The 15,624-nt window shown below is 39.7% G+C and overlaps 1 protein-coding gene across 3 annotated transcripts in view; it reads left to right on the top strand.

The window, feature by feature from the left end:
• The window catches only part of UBAC2 (UBA domain containing 2), a 186,558-nt gene that overhangs the window by 133,719 nt on the left and 37,215 nt on the right, over positions 1-15,624 (top strand). The gene's annotated exons all lie outside the window — the stretch shown is intronic.

Genomic DNA, 15,624 nt, shown 5'->3' on the forward strand with positions numbered 1-15,624 from the left:
AGTGTAGAATCAATGAACTTATTATCACCAGTGTCTTGATAAAGCTGTCACAGAAGTGCTTATAAAATACAGGTGTTAAATTTTTATTGCTGCACTTTATCTTTCACCTGTAGGCAAACACCTAGCCTCCTTTCAAAATTTGGCCTCATGTACCAGTCTGTCCCCTATGTGCCATATACTTCAGAGAAACTGGCTAAGTTTGACTCTTCCCGAACATCTTGTCCTATCTTGGGATTCTGTGCCATTAAGTCGTCACTTATTCTTTACTTCGTACCATGCGCTTGTAAGAGATTATGTTATTTCTTCGGATACTTTTGCTTGCTCGAAGTATGTGCTGCCCTTCTCTAGTGGGGGCCACCCTGCGGGGCTTCCCGTGCTCTGTCAACATCAGCCTCTACTCTGTGACTCAGGTTAGCCACTAAACTGTGAGCAGAAGTGATGCATGCTTCTCAAGCAGAAGTTCTGAGAACCACTGCACAGCTCCACCATTCCTCTGTTCCCTTCGCCATGAGAAAAGCACGTGCCAGACAGAAGCTACTCCTTCAGCCCAAACCTCAGAATGAAGGGGACACATGGAGCATGGCTGTGCCGACATATAAAATGAGTGAAAAATAAATGTTTGCTGTAAGCTGCTGAAATTTGGGATGGTCTGTTCCCACAGCATAGACAGCCTAGAGAAAGCAGACTAATACAGCTCTTTTCCAAGCACTTTATAAATATTATCTTTTTTTTGTTTAATGTTTATTTGTTTTTGAGAGAAACAGTGAGTGAGTGGTGGGAGGAGCAGAGAGAGAGGGAGACACAGAATCTGAAGCAGGCTCCAGGCACTGAGCTATCAGCAGAGAGCCCAATGTGAGGATTGAACTCACGAACCGCGAGATCGTGACCTGAGCTGAAGTCAGACGCTTAACTGACTGAGCCACCCAGGCGCCCCTATAAATATTATCTTAATTAGCATTTATAAAAACCTGATGAAATAGGGACTGTTATCCCCATTTTATAGATGAAACAAACAAAGGCACAGAGGATTAAGTAACTTGTTAAGAATACAAGCTAATAAGTAGTGAAGACAGAGTTCAAATGCAGGTAGTCTAGCTTCAGTGTCTGTGCTCCTAAGAGGTAGATTTATATAACCACATGCAGTTTCTTCCAACTATATCCCTCCTTTCACCCTTAGGTCCCTTCTTTTCCGAGCAAAATCTCACTCATTTAGGTCCTGACTCTGAAGCTTTTTCTGAGTCATCTTGTCTTTCAGTTTAGGAATTAGACAGTATTCTTTATAATCCCAAAATAATCTATAAATAATTATTGAGTTTCAAAATTCACTATTCACAGAATTCACAAAATAGTTTCTGTGCTACGAAACATTACTTTGTAATGCTTTGTGACTGTCAGGGTGCTTTCAGTGTGTACTACCATACTAAGTTGTTAACACAAGCTCTGCAGTGGTGGAGAAACCGGGCTTCCCAAATGGGAAATCAAATATTTCAGAGGTGGGGCAGCTGAAGTTCTGACTGCACAACTGATGTGTGGTAGTGCCAGGACCAACGGCCAGACGTTTTGTCCTAGTCCAGTGGGTCCAGGGCCTCCCATTGCTCCTTTCAGGGCTCTCATCTATGTCAGTTTTAACCACAAGACATGCACAAAGTTACTATTAGATCCTCCCTAGACTACACCACTAACATGGGGCCCTGTTCATTGTCAGTTGTAGACATGAATCAGGAGGGAGATCCTGGATATAAAGAAATTTTAAAAGTACCCAGCAGTGCTGAAAGACACATGTCAACAACTTTCTGTAACCTTTGTTGTGAATTTTGTGGGCTTATCCCATTGACAGCCCCTACTATCCTGATGTGAAGAACCCAGCAGGGGCGCCTGGGTGGCTCAGTCAGTTGAGTGTCCAACTTCGGCTCAGGTCATGATCTCACGTTTTGTCAAGCCCCACGTCAGGCTCTGGGCTGACAGCTCAGAGCCTGGAGCCTGCTTCAGATTCTGTGTCTCCCTCTCTCTCTGCCCCTCCCCCGCTCAGGCTCTGTCTCTCTCTGCCTCTCAAAAATAAAGAAACGTAATAAAAAAAAAAAAATTAAAAAAAAAAAAAAAAAGAATCCAGCCTATTGCTATACTTGTTCTTCTAGGATTAAGATATTTAACTGGTCGTCCTTATAATGGGTTAAAGGTGTAGCTCAGGGGCACCTGGGTGGCTCAGTCAGTTGAGTGTCAGACTCTTCTGTTTTTTGTTTTTTTTTTAATGTTGATTTTTGACAGCTGACAGCACAGAGCCCAGTACTGGGCTTGAACTCCAGAACCATGAGATCATGACCTGAGCAGAATTGGACACTTAACCAACTAAGTCACCCAGGCTCTCTGGGTGTCCAGCTCTTGAAATCGGCTTAGGTCATGATCTCACAGTTGTAGATCAAGCCCCACATCAGGCTCCACACTGAGCATGAGCCTACTTGGGATTCTCTCTCTCCCTCACTTTCTGCACCTCCCTCTCAAAGAAATACCAAAAAAAAAAAAAAAAAAATTACAGATGAAACCGGTTTCACCACCTTTCAACAAATAGTTCCTTGCTTTGTGTTTCTGGCATTGTCATGTACAAGAAAATGAAATTTAAAAGGCTTTGAAAAAGCTGAAAGGATAATTTAAAATATATTAACCTGGAGGCACCTGGGTGACTCAGTTGAGCATTCAACTCCTGATTTCAGCTCAGGTCATCATCTCTCGGTTCATGAGTTTGAGCCCCATAGGGGGCTCAGCACTGGCACTGTGGAGCCTGCTTAGGATTCTCTCTCTCCCACTCTGTATGCCCCAGGCCCGCTCATGCGCGCGCTCGCTCTCTCTCTCTCTCTCTCTCTCTCTCCCCCAAAATAAATAAACTTCAATAAATAAATAAACATTTAAACATATATATATATGTATATATATTGGGGTGCCTGGGTGGCTCAGTGGATTAAGCGTCCAACTTTGACTCAGGTCATGATCTCACGGTTCGTGAGTTCGCACCCTGCATCAGGGGCTTTGTGCTGACAGCTCGGAGACTGGAGCCTGCTTCGGATTCTGTGTCTCCCTCTCTGTCTCTATGCCCCTCCCCCACTCACGCTCTGTCTCTCTCTTTCAAAAAATAAACATTAAAAAAAATTAAAAAATATATATGCACGTGTATATTTTAAATATATATTTTAAATATGTGTGTGTATGTGTGTGCACGTGCATGTGTATAATGTAGTGCTACTGGTCAAAGGAGAAAGAAATGAAGATGAGGAGGTTACCAAAAAAACACCCGTACTTGTAAATTTTAGATGATTACTGGTAGATTATCATGTCAGTTGCAGCACAGAGCAGTTTCCCACAGAGTCTTCTCATTGTTTTCCTATCAACAGATGGCAACTCTTCAATCACTTTTGATTATCTCTTTAAACTGTTTCTTGGTTGCTTTTTTTAAATAGAAGTGTCCAATGTTCCTTCCTTTTTGGGGCTGATTGTGTTGATATTTCTCTTCTATCCTAATGATAGCCTGTGGGAAAGGACTATGGTAAAATCAACACATGTGATTTTGAATTTATTAATTATAAACAGTGGCATAGCTTACTACCAAAAAGTTCTGTTAGTTCATGTTAGCTGGGAACATTTTCAATATATCAGAAGTGTTTGTTGCTGAAGATTGTTTTTAGTTTACCAACGTCCCACCTCTTATAAAATTGAAAAGAAGATTAATGTATCTAGAAATGTCTGGATCTTTCTAGATCTTCACATTCACTTTCTCATGAAAACTTCTTTTTCTCCAAAACTTTTATTAAAGTGTTATTTATATACAATAAAATTCAGTTTTAAGTGTAAATTTTGGTGAATTTTGGTAATTGTATACAGCCGTGTAACAATCAAGATAATTATATATGGTCAAGTGACCAACACTACCATCAAGGTAGAAAACAGCCCCCTCACCTTGATGATTTTTTTCATTTCTTTTGCTTTTGCTCTCTGTCCTCTTACCAACTGCCATGCCCAGGTAACCACTCATATTCTTTATGTCATTTTAGTTTTGCCTTTTCTAAAATTTCATATAATTGGAATTGTATAGTGTGAACTCTTTTGTATTTTACTTCTTTCAGGTAACATGATGTTTTTAAGATTGGTCTTATTACTCTCAGTCCTTGTTACTGTATTAACCTGTAGTATGGTTGTACCACAGTTTGTCCATTCACCAGTTGATAGACATTTGGATTGCTTCCAGGTTTGAGTTGTTAGGAATAATGCTGTGTTGGACATGTTTCCACTTCTCTTGAGTGAATATCTGGGAGGAGAATTGCTGAGTCATGTGATACATGTATGTTAAACATTATAAAGTAGTACAATATGATTTACCGTGGCTGTCTGTTGTCCATTTCCACCATCAATACGTGAGAGTTCCAGTTGCTCCACATCCTTGCTAGCACTTGGTTTTGTCAGCTGTTTTAACTTTAGCGATTCTAGTTGGCATGTAGTGATACCTTGGGTTTTAATTTTCATTTCTCTAATGACTAATGGTTTGAACATCTTCTGCCTGCTGGCCATTTGTGTATCTTCCTTTGTGGGGTATCTGTTCAAATATTTTACACACTTTTTCACTGGGTTACATTTGTCTTATAATAGTTAAAAGGATTCTTTTTATATTCTGGACATAAGCCCTTTGTTGGATATATTTTGTAAAAATTTTATCCCAGTCTGTGGCTTGCCTCTTTGTTTCCTTAATTATGTCTTTCAGTGAGCAAAAGTTTTTAATCTTGATTTAATTCAGTGTTTCAATTTTTAAAATAGTTTGAGCCTTTGGCGCCTTATTTAAGAAATCTGTGCTAATCCAATTCCACAAAGATTTTTATTCAATATTTTCTTCTAGAATTTATACTTTCTGCTGTTGTATTTAGGTTTGTGATCCCATTTGAAGTGTAATTCTTGTGAAGTAAGAGCTGAGGTATATTTTCTTCCATACAGTTATCTAGTATCATTCTATCACCATTTGTTGAAGAGACTCTTTGCTCCTTTGCATTACCTTGGCACCTTTGTTGAAAATCATTTAACCAGTGTGGGTCTCTTTCTTGAGTTTCTTTTCTATCCCAGTGATTTATATGCATATCTTTATGCCAATACTGTCATATGTCATAGTACCATACTGTCTTGAGTAATTTTGCTTTATGTTAAGTTGAAATCACATAATGTCAGGCTTCCAATGTTGTTCTTTTTCAAAACTTGTTTAGCTATTTTTGGAATGTTTACTTTCCATATGCATTTTTAAATCAGCTTATAATTTCTTTAAAAAAAAAGTAGGTAAGGTTTTGTTTGGGATTTCACTGAAACTATAGATTAGTTGGGGAGAATTGCCATTGAGATTATTTGAAAATGTGCCCACAAATCCTTTCAGAATTCAAGAAATGGAGTTTAATTCCCCTCTCCTAGAGTGTGGCCTGTACTTAACAGTTCACTATGGCAGAAATGATGGTGTGTGACTCCAAAGAACAGGTCATAAAAGACACAGATGCTTCTGTCTTGCTCCCTCAGATTATTTGCTCTGGGGGAAGCCAGCTGCCCTGTCCCAAGGACACTGAAGCAGCAATATGGACAGGTCCACATGGCAAAGAACTCTGGCCTCCTGCCAGCAATCATCACTAACTTGCCGGTTGTGTTTTTAAGCTACCATGGAAGCTGATCCTTCATGTCCAGTCATCATATGAGCACAGGTAGTCTAACATCTTAACTACAGCCTTGTGAGAGATCTTGAACCACAGTCACCTAATGAATCTGCCCTCAGATTTCTGACCCATATATACTGTGTGTATAACGACTTCTTACTGTTTTTAAGCCACTAAGTTTTGGGCAATTTGTTATTCAGCAATAAATAACTAATATAAGCATTTCAACAATATTGGGTCTTCCAATCCATGAATATGGTATATTTCTACATTTATTTAGCAAGCCCTTAAGTCCCCATTGCAGTTTTTAAATTTTCAGTATATATAGGCCCTGCACTTCTTTTAGTAAATGTATTCCTAAGTATTTGTGGGTTTTGATACTATTTTAAATGGAGTTGTTTTTATAACTTCTTTTCTAATTATTTGTTGCTGGTATATAGAAATGCAGCTGATTTCTATATATTGCTATTGTATCCTGCAGTCTTGCTAAATTTATTATTTCTGGTAGCTTTTCAATGGATTCCTTAGAGTTTTCTACATACATGATCATGTCATTAAGAAATACATTTTGTTTATATGTTTGTTTTACTTCTTCCTTTCCATTCTGTGCCTATTTTTTTTTCTTACTGCATTAGCTAAGACCTCTGATACAGTGTTAAATAAAAGTGGTGAATGGATATCCTTGTCTTGTTCTTGCCTTAGAAAGCATTGGGTTTTTCACCATTGAGTCTATATCTGTAAACGCATAATTCGTCCTACATCTTCACATTCATTTTGAGTTTATTTAGGAAACAAGTTTCAATATAAGTCTGTTTTCTCTTTATTTTCTTAAATCAGTTTATGAAAGTGAATGTAATTTTAAAGGGAGATGATGTCCTTGTTAAAAGGAGTATTGAAAGGGATTTACGTTAATACACCTGATTAAGCTTTTCCCACGTGCTGAAGACGCTCGTCTCCTGACATACTTTTTCCTTAGTAGCAGAACCTTCATCTCATTTGGGGCAATATTGCCTCCAACTAAATAAAATATCACATTTCCCAGTTTCCATTGCGTCTGGGTATCGCCATCACATTAAATCCTGGCATCCTGGCCAGTGAGCTGTAAACCCACATGTTGGTGGGACTTCTGGAAAGGCTCCTTAAAGTAGCATTTGTCCCTCTGTCCTCCCTCATTTTCTTCCCTCTGCTGCCTGGAATGCAATTAAGTTAGTTAGAGCTTTTATAACATGAAGGAGAATAAACTTCTGTATATAAGCATTGTTATTTGTGGTTTTCCAAAAGGAGTTTAGAGCAGCCTCCTAAGACAATTTATTTAGAAACAATCTGTGGGGCACCTGGGTGGCTCAGACAGTTGAGCATCCAACTCTTGATTTTGGCTTGGGTCACGATCCCAGAGTTGTCGGATCGAGCCCTGCGTTGTGCTCCATGCTGAGGGTGGAGCCTGCTTGGGATTCTCTCTCTCCCTCTGTCCCTTTCCCCTCTTTCCTCAAAACAAAGAACAGAAAAGAAAAATTCTGTGATCAATCTAATTCCATCCCTTTTCCAGTTTAACTTCCCAAGAATCAGGATACCCAGTGCTTTAATCAGATACTTGAAAGTGATATTAGGGGCACCTGGGTGGCTCGGTCGGTTAAGCGTCCGACTTCGGCTCAGGTCATGATCTCACGGTCCGTGAGTTCGAGCCCCACGTCGGGCTCTGTGCTGACCGCTCAGAGCCTGGAGCCTGTTTCAGATTCTGTGTTTCCCTCTCTCTCTGCCCCTCCCGTGTTCATGCTCTGTCTCAAAAATAAATAAACATTTTTAAAAATTTTTTAAGTGATATTAAAAGAGAGGAAAGCTACAAGAAGTTCATCTGAATCATTTTTGCACTTGACAAAGAGCAAGATTGCAAGACGCTTTCAATAAGTGCGAAAGTCCCATGATTCAGTCTGTTATGAAAAGAATAATCATTTCATAATTAATCACAAATGGCAGAAATAACTTTAGGCAATTCTAATTTGCATACATATTCTTTGGGTTAAAAAAAAAGTAATTCCAAAGTTTCCTCCTTTGTTTCTTTTAATGAAGAAAGGGAATAGGTAGATGTAAGTTCTGTTAAGAGAAAAGATTTTCTTTGTTTTGCTCCGTGCTGTATCCCAGCATTTAGAACACAGCCTGGCACATTGTAAATGTTAAGTATGTGTTGAGAGAATAAATGCTGGATGAAAAGCCTCAGTCTTGTTTCTTTAGGACCTGAGTGCATATGAAGTCCCTATGATAGGGTCCCGGTGCCAAGGGACGTTTGTTCCCTTGGTTCGTCCCTGTCTTGTGAATGTAGCGCTTTCTCCCCAGAAGAGCAGCTCCTGGTGTTTATCCTATTGTCCCATTAGAGGATAGGTTTCTGAATGTTGGGACCATGGCTGACAGGACCCCAAGGTGCAGTTTGCTGTGTAGGTCTCTGTTCAGCCACAGCTGCCTGCAGAAAGAGATCATTAAACACCTGGGTGGGTGTCCTTGCCCAGTCATGGTTTCTCACCTTTGTCGGCTGTGGTTTCATGCTAATATTGAGCAGGACCAGAGGACACTTGAGGTTTACTGTCTATGATCAAGAGGGTTTCACCTACTGTATGCCCGGCAAATTAAATTCTTTATTTGCCCGATGAGCATTATTTCATGGTTCCCTTTCTAAAAGGACTACTAACCTGAAAAATCAGCATAAGTGTAATTGATGCCCATGTTTACTAATGGCCTAAAAGAAAAGCATTGCCTGAGTTTTACATTCTCAGTTAGATTTATGAGGTAATAGCTTCTGTTAGCTTATGGGGAGCTCCTAGCACTAATCCAGGGCTGTGGCCTGGCTCTTTGGTCTGTGCTTTCACCTGCACGTGGCCTAGAATGCTCTCCTGACCTCTGGGTTTCTTTTCCTGGGCCAGGATTCCTGATTCCTGCGTCTTGAATGCTCTGATTCTGGCTCTAGCTGGCCTTCCCAGGACCAAGCCACTTGTTCCATATCTGGTCATCCTGGACCTCAGTCCCGGCCTTCCCGAGACCAGTGCTACTGCTTTGTCCCTTGTCATTGGGCCTGTCAGCTTGATCTTGGGCTTCCCGCTCTGAGGGCCTAACCGGAGCCCCTCTGTTAGTGTTTCCCCTGGCCTCTCGACATGCAAATTTGAGCATCTGGTCTATTTTTAAAGCTTCTTTGTCTTTTTTTCCCCCCCACAAACTGTGTGTTTTGAGAAAACTCTCATTCAGAAGTCCCAGTACGTGATAGGTTTATGAGATTATGAAAATTAAAGTTAAAAGTAATGTGTAAAGGGACACCTGGGTGGCTCAGTTGGTGTCCAACTTCAGCTCAGGTCATGATCTCACAGTTCGTGGGTTCAAGCCCTACATCGGGCTCTGTGCTGTCAGCTCAGAGCCTGGAGCCTGCTTCGGATCCTCTGTCCCCCCTCTCTCTCTGCCCCTCTCGTGCTTGAGTGCCCACACTCTCTCTCAAAATAAGTAAACATTAAAAAAAGTAATGTCTAAATGTGGTGTAATAATAATACACTCTGAAAGCTCATGGTAGTAATGAGATATATAACTTAGGGAGAATTTAATGCAGGCGTTCTTAACTTCCCCATCTTGTCCTAGAAAAGGGTGGTGATTATCAAATATTAATAGGAAACTAAACTGCCTGAGCTCTTCATATTTTAATCCTTTGTGAATAGCTAAAACATTTATGAATAGCATTTTATTTATTTGACAACTTGAGGTCATACTGGTGTACCAGAGGCATAGACAGGTGAATCTAAAATAACGTATTTATTTTTGTAGAGCCATTCTCTCAGCAAATACTTAAAGGATTCTTACTATGTGCCAGACACTGTTCTAGGTGCAGTGGTCAAACGGATCAAAACCAACCACATTTCTTCCTCTTCCAGAGCACACATTCAAATAGAAAGCGCACCCTTCCGATGAAATTTAAGCAAATGAGCACAAAAGCCCTGTTTTATCCCTGCCAGAATTTACAGTAGTATACTTATTTATTAATGGGTTATAAATTGTCCTAATTGTTCACAGGATGGTCCTACTAAAACTGAACACACAATTTTGGTGAGTGTATCCATGATGGTGGGGGGCAGGCATAGACATGGGCAAGAGAGTGAAAATCTTTAGCTTTCGTCAGTTCTTTGAAAGAATCGATAACTCCCCTACTCTGCAAATTAAGAACCTCTGCTAAATTGTGATCTCTTTAAATAGAGGCAAAAGCTGTGGATTTTTATTATTTTACCTAATTTCTGTAAAAAACATGATTACATAAAGCAAAAATGACACCATATTGATAGTATGAAGTATATAGGTGTACTATATAAGACAAAAAGTGGCATTGGATAAGGGTGATGTTAAGTGGGACTAAACTCTTGCAAGTTTCCTATATTTTACTTGAAGTAATTCAATATTAACTCTAAGCACATTGTGGTAAGTTAAAGATGGATTCTGGAAGATCCCTATAGCAAACACAAGAAAAATATGCAGTGAGATATTGCTAAAAACAAAAACAAAAAAAAAAATAAATTAAAATGAAGTACTAAAAACTATTGTTTTAACACAAAAGAAAAATAGGAAAAGAGAAACAACAAAAAACAGATGAGACAAATAGAAACCAAATAGCAAAATCCAACTATATATCAAAGTAAGTACATTAAGTATGAAGAGTTCAGCACTCTAATCAAAAGGCAGAAATGGTCAGACTGGAGTTAAAAGTCAGAAACTGCTATATACAACCTACAGAACACACTGTGAACACACACACACACACAAAGGTTGAAAGTCAAATGATAAAGAAAGATATCATGGAAACAGCTGAAATGCCACATTCATATCAGACAAAGTAGGTTGCTATAGGAGTATTACTAAAAACAAAAAGGGATACTTTGTTATGATAAGGGTCAATTATAAGTATATGTGTGCCTAATAACAGTTTCCAAATACATACAAGACATTAAAAGGGAAATAAAGGGAGAAATAGACAAACTCACAATCATGGTTGAGGCTCTGAATCGAAAAAAGCAAACATTTTAAATTTTTTATTTAATTCAAATCTCACAGTTCTAATTTGGTCAATTATTTTCCTATTTTGTTATGTTTATAACATCACATTGCTATCTTCAGCAAAATCAATGCAATACAGCCCCATTTTCTGTTTTCCTTCCTACCCAGATCTTTAGAAAAGGCATTTCTAATTCCTTGCCTCCAATCCATTATATGTTTTTGCCATAACACTTCCTATCTCTTTCCTTGTTAAGAAAAAATTATACACACACACACACACACACACACACACACACACACACACAGATAGTGCTACCCCCACAACTCCCCTCTTCCCCATCCTGCTGTAGAAGAAGCCACTCTCCGTGGTTTTGTACTTACTATTTGTGTCCATAAATAGTCTATACTATTATTTTGTGTTTTGAAATCATGGGGAAAGATGGCTACAATGTATGATACATTTAAAAAATATATTAAGGGGAGTCTGGGTGGTTCAGTCGGTTAAGCATCCGACTTTGGCTCAGGTCATGATCTCACGGTTCATGGTTCAAGCCTCACGTCAAGCGGCGTGCTGACAGCTCAGAGCCCAGAGCCTGCTTCCGGTTCTGTGTCTCACTTTCTCTCTGCCCCTCCCCTGCTCACACGCTTTCTCTTTTTCTCAAAAGTAAATAAATATTAAAATTAATTAATTAATTTAAAGAATAAATTAAATAAAAAATATATGAACACACATACACCGAATTTATTTTAACTGCTGTTTAGTGATCCCTTGGATGAATAAGCCAGTCTTTTACCATTCATCTCCTGGAGATACTTTGTTTCATTTCCTAACTGTTAAATACAGCACTGCAGTAGAGCATTCCCTGAGGCAAGCCTTCAGCTCAGCTCAGGTCTGGTCACAGCCACATTGCTCTCCAGAGAGCTTGAACCACCATTTTACTTGGCCTCAGGACTGTGAGGGTTGTCAGGTCTCCTCGTCCTCACCAAAACTTGATCCCAGATTTTTCCCATTTTTTCCAAATTATTATAATAGTTAACATTGCATTTCCCTAAAAACAAGTGAGAATAAAATCTTTTCATGTGTTTGTTGCCCTTTTGAACTTCCTCTTCTGAAATTGCCTGTTCACCTGCTTTTTAAGTTTGGTTGATTGTCTTTTTCTGATAAATTATATGTATAGAGACTCTTTATTTTGAATACTACCTTTGTTGATTGACTTCGAGGATTCTGAGTACTTTCCCTAGGCTCTTACTTGTCCCTTCACTTCATTTATGGTGACTTTTTGGCACACTGTAGCTTTTGAATTGTAAACTACATAAATGTATGTTTTCTTTTATAGTTTGTGCTCTCTGATCCATATTTAAAAATCCTTCCTCATCCCAGTGTCAAAAAGATGTGCCTTCCATATTTTGTGCAGAGAGATTTAAAGTACGGTGAATTATCTGTTTCCTTAATGCATTGGGAGTTGATGCATGGTGTTGGAGAGAGGGTGTCTGTTTTGTCTTTATCCCCGTGTTGAGCTCACCTGGTCTTTCCCTCCACTTACCCTTTCCTGCTGTGTACCACATGCCCTTACCATAAGGGACTCCAGAGTCTCCTTCTATGCTCTTGTTCCTTAGGTAGATTGAGTAACTCTACATAAAGACCATATTATTTTAGTTATTCCACCTTTATATCAGATCTTAAAATCTGATAAGCCTTATTATGTCTCTTTAAAATGACTTTGGCCATTCTGGATCCTTTCTTTTTTATTTTAAAATAGGTTTATTATGATATATATATGGCATACTAAATGTGCCTAAACCATAAATGTCATGAAACCAACAAATCAGTGTAAAGTGAACACACCTGAGACCCATGCATGCTAGAGTCCTACCAGCCTCTGAAGCCTCTTGGCGCCCCTCCCTCCTGTGACTCCTCTCCTAGGACATATGGTCATCACCCTCATGCTCCCTTCCTGGTTTTCCCACTTTATTTATATATAGTTCAGATCAATCCATTTACAAAAGTGGAAACATATAATGTATACATTTTTTTGTCTGCATTGTTTCTCCCAACATTATGTTTTTAACACTTAACCTTTAAATATTCCAAATGCATTTTAGAGTTGTCATTTAAGTTCCAACAAAAAACCCTAGTAAGATTTTATTTTGGGGACACTTGGGTGGCTCAGTCAGTTAAGCGTCTGACTCTTGATTTCGGCTGAGGTCGTGATCTCACAGTTTGTGTGATCGAGCCCCACGTGGGGCACCACGTGCTTAACAGCAAGGAGCCTGCTTGGGATGCTCTCTCTCCCTCTCTCTCTGCCCTTCCCTCCTCATGCTGCTCTTTCAGTGTCTCAAAATGAACAAATAAACTTTAAAAAAAAAGATTTTATTTCAAACTATATTGAATTTATATCTTAATTTGGTGAAAATTAGTATATTAACAATTTGGTAAATTCCTATTCATGGATATGATGCCTTTATTTATTACTAGGGGTTTTTTTTATGTGCCTTTTTATAGTTTTTTAGTTTTCTTTATAACAGTTTGCTGTTCTGCAGAGAGTTCATTGTTTCTCCTTTCTAGGCTGTCTGTATTTTATCTCCAGTTATTTTTAAGGACTTCTTTCTTTGTTTCACTACAGTGAATCTAGATATCAATTTCCTTTTGTTGTCCTTCTTGGACATTTCCAATCTGAGATTTGTATTCTTTATTAATTCTGGAAAACTCTTTTAACTATTATCTCTTGAAGTAGAGTCCCCCTCTCCCTGCACCTGCTCTGTTGTCTTCTTCTGGGCCCTCTGTGAGGGCCTGTCTCCTCTGTGTGGAATCTCATGGGTAGAACCCCAGGCCTCCCCTCTGGGCTTGCTCTGCCCACTTTAGAGCCTCTTTGATTCGTGCCCCACAGAGCTCTTACCTTCTCCCTGTGGAGGAGAGTAGGCACGAGCCACACTGAGGTGGCCGGGGGGGGGGGGGGGGGGGTGGCATGCACCATGCTGGGTGGGGCAGGAGGCCAGACCGCTTCTCCCACAGAGTGAAGTAGTGCCCCTTTCACCCCCGCCTGCCTCTGATCCCTGAGCCTGTCTGAGCTCTGAACCACCTTGCCAGCATTTGGATTTACCTTTTCTCCCCATATGCCAAGGTATTTTATAATTCCTCAATGTGTTTTCCATTTGGTTTAGTGTAGTTCAGGATTACAGATGCTTTCTAGTTTCACTGAACGTGGAATTTGTTTGTTTTCATTTTCTATGTTGTTCTGTACCATTGTTGAGAAAAGTGACATGGAAATTATTTGAAACCAAAGCTCCTCTGCCTTCACTCTTCCCTCTACTCCAGTCTGTCTTTGGCTCCTACCACTGCACCACAGCTGTTCCTGGAAGGTTATCAGATGCCTCCATTTTGCCAAGTCCAACGGTCATTTTCCTCCCCGTCCTACTTGAACGTGGCGGAGCTGTGTGGTTCATCACCAGCTGTTCCCAGCCTAAAACACTGTTCTCTTTGCTTCAGTGATGCTGAGCCCTCCTGGTTTTCCTCCTGTCCCCTGAAAGCCCTTCTCAGATCACGGCACTCGCTTCTCCTACTCGGTCCATCCACAGAATATTGCTGGGTTGAATCCTAAGTGCTCTTCGCCCTTTTGTTCGTCCCGCACCCTTGCTATTATCTCATCTAGTCCCATTGCTTTAACTGCTGTCAGTGCCTGTGACCTCTAAATCTTTAGCTCTGCTAAGTTTCCCCCTAAAGTTCCAGGTCTGTCTATCTAACTGCCCAGTCAATATCACCACTAAGATTTCTAATAGACGTTCCCAGGCTCACTCCTGCATCACATTTGCTGTTTTCACTGCCTAAAATGTTCTTCCTCCAGTTCTTCGAATCACTGGCATCCCATTATCCTGAAGGTATTTGCTCAAATGTCACTTTCTCCAAAGCTTCCCTGACATCTGACCTAAAGATGGTCCCTTCTCCAAGCCACTTTATTTTGTCTCCTTCACAGAACGTATCTGGAATTGTTGTGTTTGCTCATTTACTGTGTATTCTCCATGTTGGCCACTGTACCTCCATGAGAGTACGATCTTGTTTACCTTGTCTTCTACTGTCCCCTGAGTGCCTAGAACAGTGCCCGTGTATACTAGATGCTCAACAAATCTTGCCTACTTAATTGATTTAAATTTTATGAAGAAAATATTAAAGTGTACTTTTCTCCTATTAGCATATTATCAGTTATGTTCTAATTTGGTGTGAATAATCTCTTATCCTAAGAATCAAATTCACAGAATTAAATATTTTTTTTACTAAAAATTTTTTAATATATACTTATTTTTTGACAGAGAGAAACAGAGCACAAGCAGGGGAGGGACAGAGAGAGAGGGAGACAGAATTTGAAGCAGGTTCCAGGCTTCAGAGCCCAACGTGGGGCTTGAACTCACAAACTGTGAAATCGTGACCTGAGCCGAAGTTGGACACTTCACCGACTGAGTTGCCCAGGAGCCCCTAAAGATTTTTTTTTCTTTTTTTTTCACAAAGGAATTGCCATACTCATTTAACTTAGAAAACCAAGAGTCTTTAGACATCTATTACCATATGAATTACCTTAAAGATATGAGTTTTGTAGGCTTGGCTGTGAATAGAATTATTAATTACTATTGGCAAGGATTTTAAAACTAGAAAAATCAGTACTTGAAAAATGTACTAGAACACTATGTAAATTTTAAATTGTCTTTATTTTCTGATAATTTTTTAAATTTTATTTTAAAGAACACACGCAGAAGCTGGGGAGAGGGATAGAGAGAAAGGAGGGGAGAGAGAGAGAGAGGAAAGAGAGAATCTTAAGCAGGCTCCATGCTCAGCACTGAGCCTGATGTGGGCACCCGATCCCATGACCCTAGGATCATGACCTGAGCCAAAATGAAGAGTTAGACATTCAACCAACTGAACCACCAGCCGCCCCTGTTTTCTGATCAATGTATT

This window comes from Prionailurus viverrinus, chromosome A1 (assembly GCF_022837055.1).
Source record: "Prionailurus viverrinus isolate Anna chromosome A1, UM_Priviv_1.0, whole genome shotgun sequence".
Taxonomy (NCBI): Eukaryota; Metazoa; Chordata; class Mammalia; order Carnivora; family Felidae; genus Prionailurus; species Prionailurus viverrinus.